This window comes from Schistocerca nitens, chromosome 6 (assembly GCF_023898315.1).
Source record: "Schistocerca nitens isolate TAMUIC-IGC-003100 chromosome 6, iqSchNite1.1, whole genome shotgun sequence".
Classification (NCBI taxonomy): Eukaryota; Metazoa; Arthropoda; class Insecta; order Orthoptera; family Acrididae; genus Schistocerca; species Schistocerca nitens.
The window spans coordinates 201,924,534-201,937,290 of NC_064619.1; positions in this window are offsets into that span (position 1 = coordinate 201,924,534).

Consider the following 12,757-nt stretch of genomic DNA (forward strand, 5'->3'; position numbering starts at 1 on the left):
ATTATGCATTCCTGATGAACTTGTTAACAAATTAATCTGGTATACTCATTTAAGTTACGCACATTACGGAGCCAGAAAATGTTTTTTTACACTGAGACAGAACTGTTATTTTACCAACATGGAGAAACGTATACGACGAGTTTTAGCGTCATGTAAAATCTGCCAGAAAGCTAAATCAGATACGACTTCACATATTCCTCCATTACATCCCATTGTACCTGTTAAATTGAGACACATGGCCGCTGTAAACATTTTTGGTCCGATTCCCAGAACTAATAGAGGTTTTTGCTACATCTTTGTCGCTGTTGAACTCACTTCAAAATATATTACCTTCACTCCGTTACGCAAAGCTACTACTAAAACTTTATCGAAAGCATTTGTAAAACATTTTTTATTTCATGTAGGGCATGTGTTGAAAGTAATTTCCGACAATGGACCACAGTTTCGATCTGCTATATGGACACGTATGTTACGAGCTAGAAACATTTCTCCGATCTATATATCCAAGTACCATGCTTCTTCGAACACTTGTGAACGATTAATGAAAGAAATTGGTAAACTGTGTAGAATATACTACCATAAAAAACATATTGATTGGGACACACACATACTCTCATTCCAAGATGTAATTAATTCCATACCGAATGAATCTACTATGCTATCTCCGTCTGTTATACTGAAAAATGTTGAACCACCTAACAAAATTAAAGAATTAGTAACATTTCCTACACCTCGTCGACTACGACACCATGAAATAATTGACATTGCGCTGAACAACATCAAACGTGCCGCAGAGCGCCGTAGAAGACAGCAAAAACAGGTTTGTACACGCCGTGAATTTCACATTGGACAGAAGATATTAGTACGTACACACTATTTATCCAACTAAGGAAAGAGTAGATGCAGTAAATTTGAGCTTCTATACGCAGGTCCATATCGGATTCGCAGCATTCCTCACCCCAATGTAGTACACGTCGAAACTTTGAGAACCAGAAAAACCAAAGTGAACCACCACGTGTCGAACGTCAAACCTTTTATTGAATGAAAATACTTTATGATTTATCACAGTGTAATGCCATTTCCTAATTTTTTATGACCGTTTATGCAATTGTATTCACATGAACACCTACTGATGATTATCGTAATTTTTTCTTGGCAAGTGCCCGGCAAGGTAAGGTTAGCAGGTCGCTTTTCTTGTCAAAATGGCTCTGAGCACTATGGGACTCAACATCTTAGGTCATAAGTCCCCTAGAACTTAGAACTACTTAAACCTAACTAACCTAAGGACATCACACACACCCATGCCCGAGGCAGGATTCGAACCTGTGACCGTAGCAGTCCCGCGGTTCCGGACTGCAGCGCCAGAACCGCTAGACCACCGCGGCCGGCGCTTTTCTTGTCGTTACACACCAGACCGTGCATATTTTTCGAGACGAACTTACACATTTTATGACCACTTATGCAATCATATTTATGTGACTACTTACTGATGATTATCGCATTTTTTTCTTGGCAAGTGCCCGGCAAGGTAAGGTTAGCAGGTCGCTTTCCTTGTCGTTACACATTAGACAGTGCACATTTTCAGATAAAATTACGTATCTTAAGAATAATTATGCAATTCTATCTAGTGATATATTAATTTTATCAAATTTTCTCTCTATTAAAGTCTTCAATTCTCGCCTCTATTAACTACACAACATACAAGCTGTACACAAACAAGATCACATTTCTTGTCGTTATACACCCTAGACCGTGCATATTTTCCATTTTTATGTATATATGATTGTTTTCCTGTTTTGTTTGTATGTAATATGAAATATTTAAGATATAACAAACACCAGTTGACTTTAACATTTTGCCTTATGATAACTAAACCTCGTGACTACTTTACTTTTTTTTGCTGCTACATTGTGATACACTGTGTACATTTTTGCTTCTGAACACTGTCAATGTTTTTGACATATTACGTTTTCTGTCATGCTATGCTGTATGCTCAATTATGTTACTATAAACCAATTTTTATCTAATGGGTATATGAATTAAATGCAAGACATTAATCTTTGTTCATCATTTTCAGAAAGAAATAACGTGTAAACGAAATAAATTAAACAGAAATGGGAATTTCACCTTTGGAATGAACGAAAGAAGATGCAATACTTCGTGATGAAGAGTAAATGGATCAGAATTAACAAGCATTAACAAGAATATACTATACACATCGTATGATAGCAGTCTTAACTAATTTTTTCTTTCAGAATACGAGGCGATTGATGCAGGCTGTCAGACAGAACTACACATCTTAGTTTTAGTGATGAAATATGATAAAAATAAGGAATAGTTGTATAATGAATAATGAAGTGACTCTTTTGCAGATGATAATGTATGGTGATGAATAATGATGAAGAATATGCTACTATGGATAATGAAGTTTTTCTTTACAGGTGATGATAATAATGGAGTTATGGTGATAAGGATAATGAAGTTTTTCTTTGCAGATGAAAATAATAATGAAGTTTATATATTTGCTGTTAGTTAAGAGATGCTATGTAGTTATTTAAGTATTTGTTGCAGTTCGTTTTGACAGTATGTCTTATATCGCATTGTATGATGACTGAAGGTTTTGGAAAGGACAGTTAGAGAACATATATATTTTTATACACATTTCACTACCTGTTAATTCGAAGTTCACTACTTTTCAGCATAATATGCATTTCATCTTTCAGTTTCATAATCCATTTTGTATATTTTGCAGGAGAAATTATTCATGAAATTAATGTGGTATAAATAGTTGTTTATTAAACCTATGTCGTTTATGAATGTTATCACATATACTCTACTTGTTTCATAACCTTGCTACAGCTGACTCATGACGAATGACGTTACACATCTTCATTTGCAGCAATAACTCAAAAGCAAACAAAGGAATTACCAGTCCCAAATAATGCTACTAGTTTAAGAGAGTTCTGAGTAATACTGATCAGCTCTGAATAGTATGTCACTTCAATAATGACTTCTGAATAATACAAAAAAAAAAGCTTTGTAACTGGCCAATGAATGCCACTGATTATTGTAATAAGATGACATATGATGCCAATGATTACTATAATTAGATTAATTATGTATAAATGCTATGCCAATAATTAACTCATTTTGAATAATGACTTCTGAATAATACAAAAAAATGCTTTGTAGCTGGCCAATGAATGCCACTGTTTATTGTAATAAGATTACCTATGCTGCCAATGATTACTATAATTAAGTGAATTATGTTAATACTGTGCCATTCATTAGCTTCTGTTTTGAATGATGACTTCTGATGGTTTGTAACTGGGCAATGAGTCCCAATAATTACTATATTCAGATAATTTTATGAACATTATTCTGTAATACTACATACATGGTACAGAAATGTTCAGTAACTGGGCGATGAGTGCCACCAATTACTCAAATCAGTTGTTAGACTAGTGTAATTCTCAATGAAGACTACCATGTGACTTAATGTCCTTCACCTTCTGACCTAATTACCAGAAATTACTGCAATATCCATTTGTCCTGTCTATCCTCATGATCATGGATCACTATATTCGGTTTTTGCACTAATTCTACGTTGGTCTACTTTACAAGAACATGGTGTTGACACGACATGCTGTCCACCACCTTGAGCGATGGAGATGTTATTATGGTCCCACTGTTTGGTGTACCTAGTGTACTACCAAAATGATAGCATGGAATATTATTACGACATTTCAGTGTCTTGGCTACACTGATTAATACTTCAAGGAAAATAACTTCAGATTGTCTCTCTTGGTGTTGTGCTTCTGTAGAAAGATGTGGACTTTCAGTGCAGCTGCGTGCAACCTAAAGTGCTACAACCATGACGCAATCCTTCCCATTCCTTTCCTAATTCTTGTAAAATGACAAAGACATATACAGTGCGTGTGCACTTCCTTTCATTTGTTAACAAGATCAGTTGTCCTAAAAATACTAAAGACTTCTATAGTGCATGTGCACTTTATTTCACTCCTTGATATGTTTATTTGTTGTAAAAAAATGCTGGAGAGTTTTACAGTGTGTGTGCACTCTTTGCCATTTGTTAATATGTTTTGTACTCATTGTGTATACATTTTGTCTTTACTTGATATGTTCTGAACTTCAGTGCGTGTGCACTTTTGTCATTTGTCAATATGATTTGTACTCATTATGTTTATTTGTTGTAAAAATATTAGAGAGTTTTACAGTGCGTGTGCACTTTATGCCATTTGTACTCATTACGTATACATTTTTTTTTGTGATTCCCAGATATGTTCTGTATTACAGTGCGTGTGCACTTTCGTCATTTTGTTAACATGATTTGTATTCATTGCATATACATTTTGTGATTTGCTGATATGTTCTGAACTACAGTGCGTGTGCACTTTTGTCATTTCTCAATATGATTTGCACTCGTTGCCTATACATTTTGTGATTACCTGATATGTTCTGTACTACAGTGCGTGTGCACTTTTGTCATTTGTCAATATGATTTGTACTCATTGCCTATGCATTTGTGATTTTCTGATATGTTCACTACTACAATGCGTGTGCACTTTTGCCATTTGTTAATATGTTTTGTACTCATTGTGTATACATTTTGTCATTGCTTGATATGTCTGTACTCAGTGTGTGTGCACTATATTTTTTTTCATGTTCTGCATTTATATATCTGTAAATATTCTGTGATTGTAAACTTAGTTAATTAAGAAAAATTTGTTGCTCATGGCAAGTCCAATTGACTCACCATCGTTGCCAAATTTTTGCCCCCCCCCCCCCCCGGTGGAGGGTTATGTAAGGCGTATGCTTCGCTGGCGATGGGCGAGGCATGACAGAATCTCTGACCAGAGAGTAGTTTATTGTTAGTTGTTGCTTGTCGTGAATCTGCGCTAATCTGCGCGAGTCGACAGTAGAAGTCAGTCTGCGCTTGTCTGCACGAGTCTGCAGTAGTAGTCAGTCGGATACAGTAGTAGTCTGCGGGAGTCGGCATGCGTCGGCTGTGTGCTCTGGTCGCGACTCTGGTCAGGACTCTGGAGGATGAGTATTGTTGTAGAAGGTAAAGAAGCAGTCTTGCGCATATTTAATAATGTATGTTAATTGTAATTTAATTTGTTCAGAAAAAATGCCCCAATAATAATTTTTTATAAAGTAACTCTTTTAAAGAAAAGTATTCATTTCAATTTATAGAATTTTTCCAATGCATTATCATTGCTTCCAAGAATCCAAATATATATATATATATATATATATATATATATATATATATATATATATATGCCAGAATTGCACGAAGCTGTGTCGAAGAATGTATACATAAGAGCAGATATATAATTGCAGTTTTAATGAGGTAAGAATTTTTGCTTGTTTTATTCAGAATACAGGGCCCAAGGTCAGCGCTGCTGTCCTTATAAAATTTACTAGATATTATTATTTCTGTTAGGAGGTTACATTTCGTTCATGGTTGATTATCTAATTAATATTATTGTGTGGGTTTATGGTCAATTTTCATTCATCAATTTTTGTGTGAGGAGGTTACACGCATCGGCACCATGAGCGTGCCTTACAAAAATCGCACGTTGTTACCAGTCACTAATAACAGGAAGGATTCAAAGTGTACAAACTAAAAATTTTTTCATTACCACAGGGGTTCAACGTTTCAGTGAATATCGTAGTGTGCTTCTTGAGTTTGTTTGAAGGGAGGGGGTCGGGGGTGAGGGGATAGCGCAGTCTATCCTCAAGTGTCGCCTCTACAAAATGTGGGAAGTTTTTTAAGTTTACTTCTCATTTCTGTAGAATTGAGAAAACATCTCGATGACGTGATCGGTTACTAATTTACAGGATCAAATTTGTTTGCATGTGCTCAGATGGATTGAAATTATGAGGTCTCTTTGTGGTCTGGGTGTGAACCCTGAGGTCCACCTGCGTTATTTGGAATTTCTTTTACGAGTGTTACTGGGCTTCATAGAACTTCACCATTCTGCTGGGGTAAGGATTGAAACTTCTTTATTAAAATGTGTGTGTATCTGTGCTAAAATTGCTGAATGACGGAGAAGATGAAACTTCTACGTTATTTGATTCTGAAACAGCTGAGTAAAACTGAACGTACTGAGCCTACTTTCTCTTTACTGTTTCTTATCATGTTAACACTGACCCACAATATTCTCGCTCAACGCTATCTGACTGCTCAAAACAATTAAAACCTGACTCCAAACAATTAATTCAAAAGAATGGCTCTGACTGAAAAGCAATCTTAACAATAACCTATACATTTCATTACGCACTTACCTCAAAAAAATCTTCATTAAGCGAACAACTGCAATACAGCTTGCGTCAATAGTGCCAGCTAAATAAAAGATTCTAACTGCTAAAGCCATTAACTACTAATAGGCATGTGGTTAGCAAAGGAAAGATTTTGTTGCAAACCAAATAATGTATTTTTTACCTTAATAATGTGATATCCAGTTCAAACACGAATACAAATCGTCATTGACATCTAATACAAAGGTATATAATCATGAATAATATTCAGTCTTCCAGTCGAACATGTACACATCGTTAGCCTACGCTAACACTTCAGACCTGTACCCTCCATCAATTCTAACTTCTCACATCTAACATCACCTCCAACAGCCGAACAGTACTTCCATCACTGCTGGCGACTAACTTCCAACTGCAACGAATCCGACTAGCCACAGAGCCTCTTACAAAGAAAGCGCAGTCAGAGATCCAATGCAAAGTGCTACACAGCGCTACCAACACAGAAGCAGCCCTCTTACAGGATTATCCGATCAGGGGGAGCTGGACAATCGCAATAGCCCTGGAGTATGGCAGGTGCACGATCTACAGGTTGTCCTCTCATGACTGTTTCGATGCCATCAATTAGGTAAGTGCACAGTTCATCCTGACGGTCATCATTTGTAGCCAACTCTAGCAGACTCCCGTTACGTGAGGTGGCATCTTGTCTATAACACGTTCTGAGGTACTTTTTTTAATACAGGGCGAGATATAGAAGATTATCCTCTAAAATTATTTTCTTTCATTTTTACTGTTTTTACAGTCTGATATGCAAGTATATACATCACCCAAGGAGAATAGTAACGCAAGTTCTTAATTTTGTATTTTTAGTTTTATGCTAAATGCTGAGAGTGCAGTGTTTTTTAATTTCATGAAATATGCAAGACGCCTCACCGGCACCATCTGACATTTGTAGACGCAACCAAGTAGTGATATCAGATACGTGTGATGCTGCGACAGGGACAGCGTTTGGGTTGTGCGTTGTTTAACTAATAGACAGAGATATTGGGATTTGTTGCACATGTATTAATTATGCGACTGTTTAATGAAGTGAGGCGTTCTTTAGATTAGGGATGATATTTTGAAATTTACAAGTAGAGTTTGAGGTTGAGTCAAAAGTTTAATGCGAAAGTATCTAATGGTATACAGTTGTAAAGATGGTGAACAGTTAGTGAATGTAATGATTTCATTCAACTTTCTTTTCTTTTCCCTTAAAGAGGAAACAGAATCATTAATTTTGTAACTACGTCTGAGGCAGGTTCAGAAACATTAGGCGGCGTTCCTGCGGACATAGAAGCCGCTACGTAACAGTGTGGTGTTCAAAACTGCATGTGCAGTTTACTGTGTCCGCTATGTTTACCATTTCAAGTAGTCTTCGTATACTTATTCTTTGTACTTCAGAAACGCAAACTGTAGAATAAGTCAGTTTAGGTCTGATCTTAGTTTTGAAAGCGAACATACTGCGACTTTATATTGTAGAGTCCCGATATTAATCGGGGGAGTAAAGGTTCTAATTCGTAAGATAATTTTAGTTCTGAATTGCATTTGACTAGCTTAGCCACATTGCACACAAGTGGCTAAGACTTTTGTTCAGATATTGGCAGAGTACACTGTTTTCTGTAAGTGCATTATCAGACTAAAAGAATCACGTTGATTTTTTTTACTGCTCTGGTTGGAAAGCGTACCATTTCCGTGCGTCCAGCAGTTCGCCGAACGCTATGGAGTTCTAAGTTTTTTTGTGAACTGTTGCCTCCGAGTACGTGTCACTCGAAGTGCAACTAACAAAGTAGATTTATATAGGGAAACAGAGTATATTTATCACATACAGAGAAATAGTCACTTTCCACCAATATTCCCCTATTGTAATTATCATGATTAATAATACATCATTCACACGGAGTGCCACCAAAATTCATAGGCCTTCATAGTGTATTATATGTTTTTTGAACCATTAAACGGTAGTTAATGTTCTGGAAAACGTCAGACTGTTTTGCGATTCTTTTGCGTTGTGTAATGTATTGATAAGCTCATAGGATGTTGCTCTTAACATGCACGTTGCAGCGATTTCATGTGAACGAATTTGTAATATTTAATCTGTTACGCAATATTATACTATTAAACAGAATTTTTTGAGCCGTGCTGGAATGTTTCCAACGTGAACAGTCAGGAGCATTTCCATCTGGCATTCCTGTTTTCAGGCCAGGCGTACATTTCTTTGTCAGTAGAAGCTATGGAAAGATAATTATTTTCCTCCTCAGTCAGTAAAAGCATTAGTTCAAAATTTTTTGTGTGTGGTCTAGAAATATGGTCAGTAAGAATTATTGGTTCAATATGTACTCTTTTTGGTGCTTGTTCTCTCTGTCTGTGAAATTCGGGACAAAGCGTATTCGCATTTCATTTGTAGTTACGATTGTACTGTTGCAGAGAAATTGCGTCACCCTCATATTGTATTCACTTTGGTCCTGAATATTTTATGGAGCCATTAGCAGAGATTGACGTGTAAATAGGCGCTGTGAGCATTTCAGTATTGGCTAACCGCCAGGTGATCATCATAGTAAAGACTCGCGTAATATTGGAGGCCCTGATTATTCTGTTTTTATGGCGTAACATTTGGCAGGTTAAAGCACCTATTGTCTCGTTTTACAACTACGTGCGGTGACTATATTTACTTTCGGGTATATGTTTTACGTGTTCAGGGAGGACAGAAGGGATAACCACGGCCAGTTTCAAATGAAATTATCAGAGAAATACGGCGAACAGTATAGTTGTTGAACTAACTGTGGGTATTTTTCTGTTCACACAAGAGACCTACGATACGCCTGATAGAAATATAACCCGTTCAGGAACGTATTATTCTGTCATCATCACTTTAATCGAGTGTTATTATGATAACAGTGTCTTGTTAACTCTTTCTCAAATTTACTTTAACTTTTTAGAGGTTTTTTTGCAGAGATCTGCACTGAAGATAGAGTTTCTGAAACCACTCTAGCTGCATCATTCGCTCCCACGTTCTATGAAAGCCAACAAAAACCGCCCTCCATACAAGTACGATAGCTTACGTTATGACATCACTACAGGCAATGAGACTTGAAGGTGAGTGAAGCTGGAGTCCACAGCCAAAGTTAATTTAATGGGTCACTCCTGTGGTCTGTCTGAAGACATAGATGGAATGCCTATCAAGTCTTGCACTCTTTCCAACATCCAAGTTACGAAAGACAAGTTTTACTGCCAAGCAAACAAGAGGTTGACAACTGGTTTAGTAACAGATGTATGGTCGCCATGGTTCACCACGATGATTGGACGATCGTAACTTCCCCAATATGATTAAAAATTAATGTTTGTTGTTTTGTCTGAGCCACCTGTCACTAGTCGCACATCAGAGTAAGTCGTGATGGGAAGATAGCGTATCTTTGCGTAAGTGAAGTTGTAAAGTGTGTGTGTACATACTCCAATAGATAATGGTAAAAAATATGAATTCTGATACTTTAATGATAGCAGGAATCACGTGTGTAACTCCTAAGAGAACGAAATTAGTTACGCGATCTGACTCTAAGATACATTATGTGATCAAAAGTATCCGGACATCCCAAAAAACTACGGTTATCACATTAGGTGCATTTTGCTGTCACCTACTGTCACTATCAGCGACCTCAGTAGTCATTAGACATCGTGAGAAAGCATGATGGGGCGCTGCGCGCAATTCACGGACTTCGAACGCGCTCATGTGATTGAATGTCACTTGTGTCATACGCCTGTATGTGAGATTTCCGCAGTCCTAAACATCGCTAGGTGCACTGTTTCCGACGTGATAGTGAAGTGGAAACATGAAGGGGCACGTACAGCACAAAAGCGCACACGCCGACCTCGTCTAGACTGACAGACTGCCGACAGTTGAACAGGGTCATAATGTGTAATAGGCAGACATCTATCCAGACCACCACACAGGAATTCCAAACTGCATCAGGATCCACTGTAAATATTATGTCAGTTATGCATAAATTCAGAATGCAGAAGATAATTAACTAGCTGATATATCATTTTAAAACGTCTCAGTTAATATCGGACATATTTTCGTAATAGGAAACTGAAGTAATGCAACCCAGAGTCTGATATTAGCGTCCAGCAACGTCCATTTGTACTTTCTCGTAACTCAGTTCCTGGTAGCAAACTAGTATGCCTAGATATTATACTGATTATTATTTGTAACTCTCACTGCTTGTTCTGCAACTGAATGGAGATTTGTTAAAGTGACTGAACAGCGTATCTGGCTTCCGTTCACGGCGAAATGACGGCTCACGAGCTTGGCACGTTTAGATAAAGGAAGTACAGAGGATAATGTGTGCCTGAGAAACGTATTCCCAAGACGGGATTTTAACAAAGAATATATACACATGAAAGACAATAGGGACACTTAGCAACCCCTTAGGGAAAATCCAATGTACATTGTATTTTACTAACCAACACAACATCATAAGAAACGTATGTGTCTCGTTCTTTAAAAATTTGCCTTCACATTTCAGGAAAGGATCACATCTATTAATTTATGCACCTATTTCTCTATGAGGGAAGATGCGGATGAATACTGATAAAAATCGCCAGATAACGGCACACGCTAAACTAAACTTCAGTTCTGAGTATGAACTGATCATACCAGATTTCTTGCCCATTGTAATGTCTGCTCAGCAACACGGCTTTCCATCAAACAAAGGTGAATTCAATCAGAACAACGTGTGAGCTCTGAAGTAACTCCCTAATTTTTGACCGGAACCGGACTGGAACTACCGTCGAAAGCTGACTCTCTTTCAATAAGGAAACCTAATGACTTGCAACCCACGCTCGCGAAAGACTACGTTTGACTCAGCGAGTTAGGGAGGAGGTTACGATAAAGATTCTATTGATGTATATTGAAACATATTATTGAGAGATTTCAACGATTAAGCAAAGTAAATATCACGAGTCAGAAAAAGGTAAAATATAGTGCGAGGGAATGAAAGAGCCGACTAAACCGCAATTTTCAAGATTCTTAACGCAGGCCAGTGCTCGAGCTGTCTGTCGTTAGATCGCTCGAATCCTGTTGGTGACAGAAGTTTTTATTTCTAGTTTTACAAGAGTAAACACAGGAGAAGTGCCGGCAATAGGTTATCGATTGCCGGAATACGTGGCTATGTTTTACGTTAAATCCCAAAGTCTACCCACAGCGTGTCTCGGACTGAGGGAAAGTGACACCGTTATTAGCTGTTTAGAACAGATCCTGAGGCAGCCAGAAACCTCGTGCTGGTCTGCTGATTTTAGATAGCCGCTGTGAAGATACTAGTACAATCTGGTATAATTATCTTTTTTTCCGTTTCACATCAAAGATAAAATTGCAATACTGCAGGTTTTGCTTTTCTTTCTATACGTTCCGCAATCCAATCAAACCAATTGATTTTCTGCGATTTCATGCTTACACATTCATTAACATGCCGTTAAAATATTTCTAAGTTTATAAGTATGTATATTTATGTAATATTTTACGAGAGATTCGAGATGTGAAAGGAGTCTTGAGACAGGCGGAGAGAAAGATAGTCGTCGTTTACAAAAAAAAAGTTATGGTGTGTTTATACCAGCCGCTTTAGAAAGTATTTTTGGTGAAAAACTTTGAGTATTTCTGACGCATAGCACGAAATGTGAACTTATTGGACCCACAAATCGCAAATTATTATTTTATAATAATCTGAAAGCTGTGATGTTTGGACAGCAGAGTAACGTGCTTACCAAGTAGACTTGTAAAATTGTGTAATAGAAGTAGGATTCGCCATAAATTAGAATTTGTGTGACTGAACATTTAAGTGATAGGGTTCTACTCATCAGACTCGACAGCAAACCAACACCGACATCGGTAGATCAGATATACATGCCGATGTCGCAAGCTGAAGATGAGGGGACAGAGAAGGTATGTGAGGATCTTGAACTGGTAATTCAGTACGTAAATGGAGACGAAAATCAAATAGTCATGGGGGCCTGGAATGCCTTTGTAGGGGAAGGAGTAGAAGAAAGAGTTACGGTAGTATACGGGCTTGGTATTAAGAGTGAGAGAGAAGAAAGACTAATTGAATTCTGCAATAAATTTCAGCCAGTAATAGCAAATACTCCGTTCAAGAATCACAAGAACAGGAGGTATATCTGGAAAAGGCCGAGAGGTACAGGAAGATTTCAGTTAGATTACGTCAGTCAGAGATTCCGAAATCAGGTAGATATTTGATTGTAAGGACTACCCAGGAGCAGATATAATCTCAGATCACAATTAAGTAGTGATGAAGGGTAGGCTGGTTCAAATGGCTCTGAGCACTATGGGACTTAACTTCTGTGGTCATCAGTCCCTTAGAACTTAGAACTACTTAAACCTAACTAAACTAAGGACATCACACACATCCATGCCCGAAGCAGGATTCGA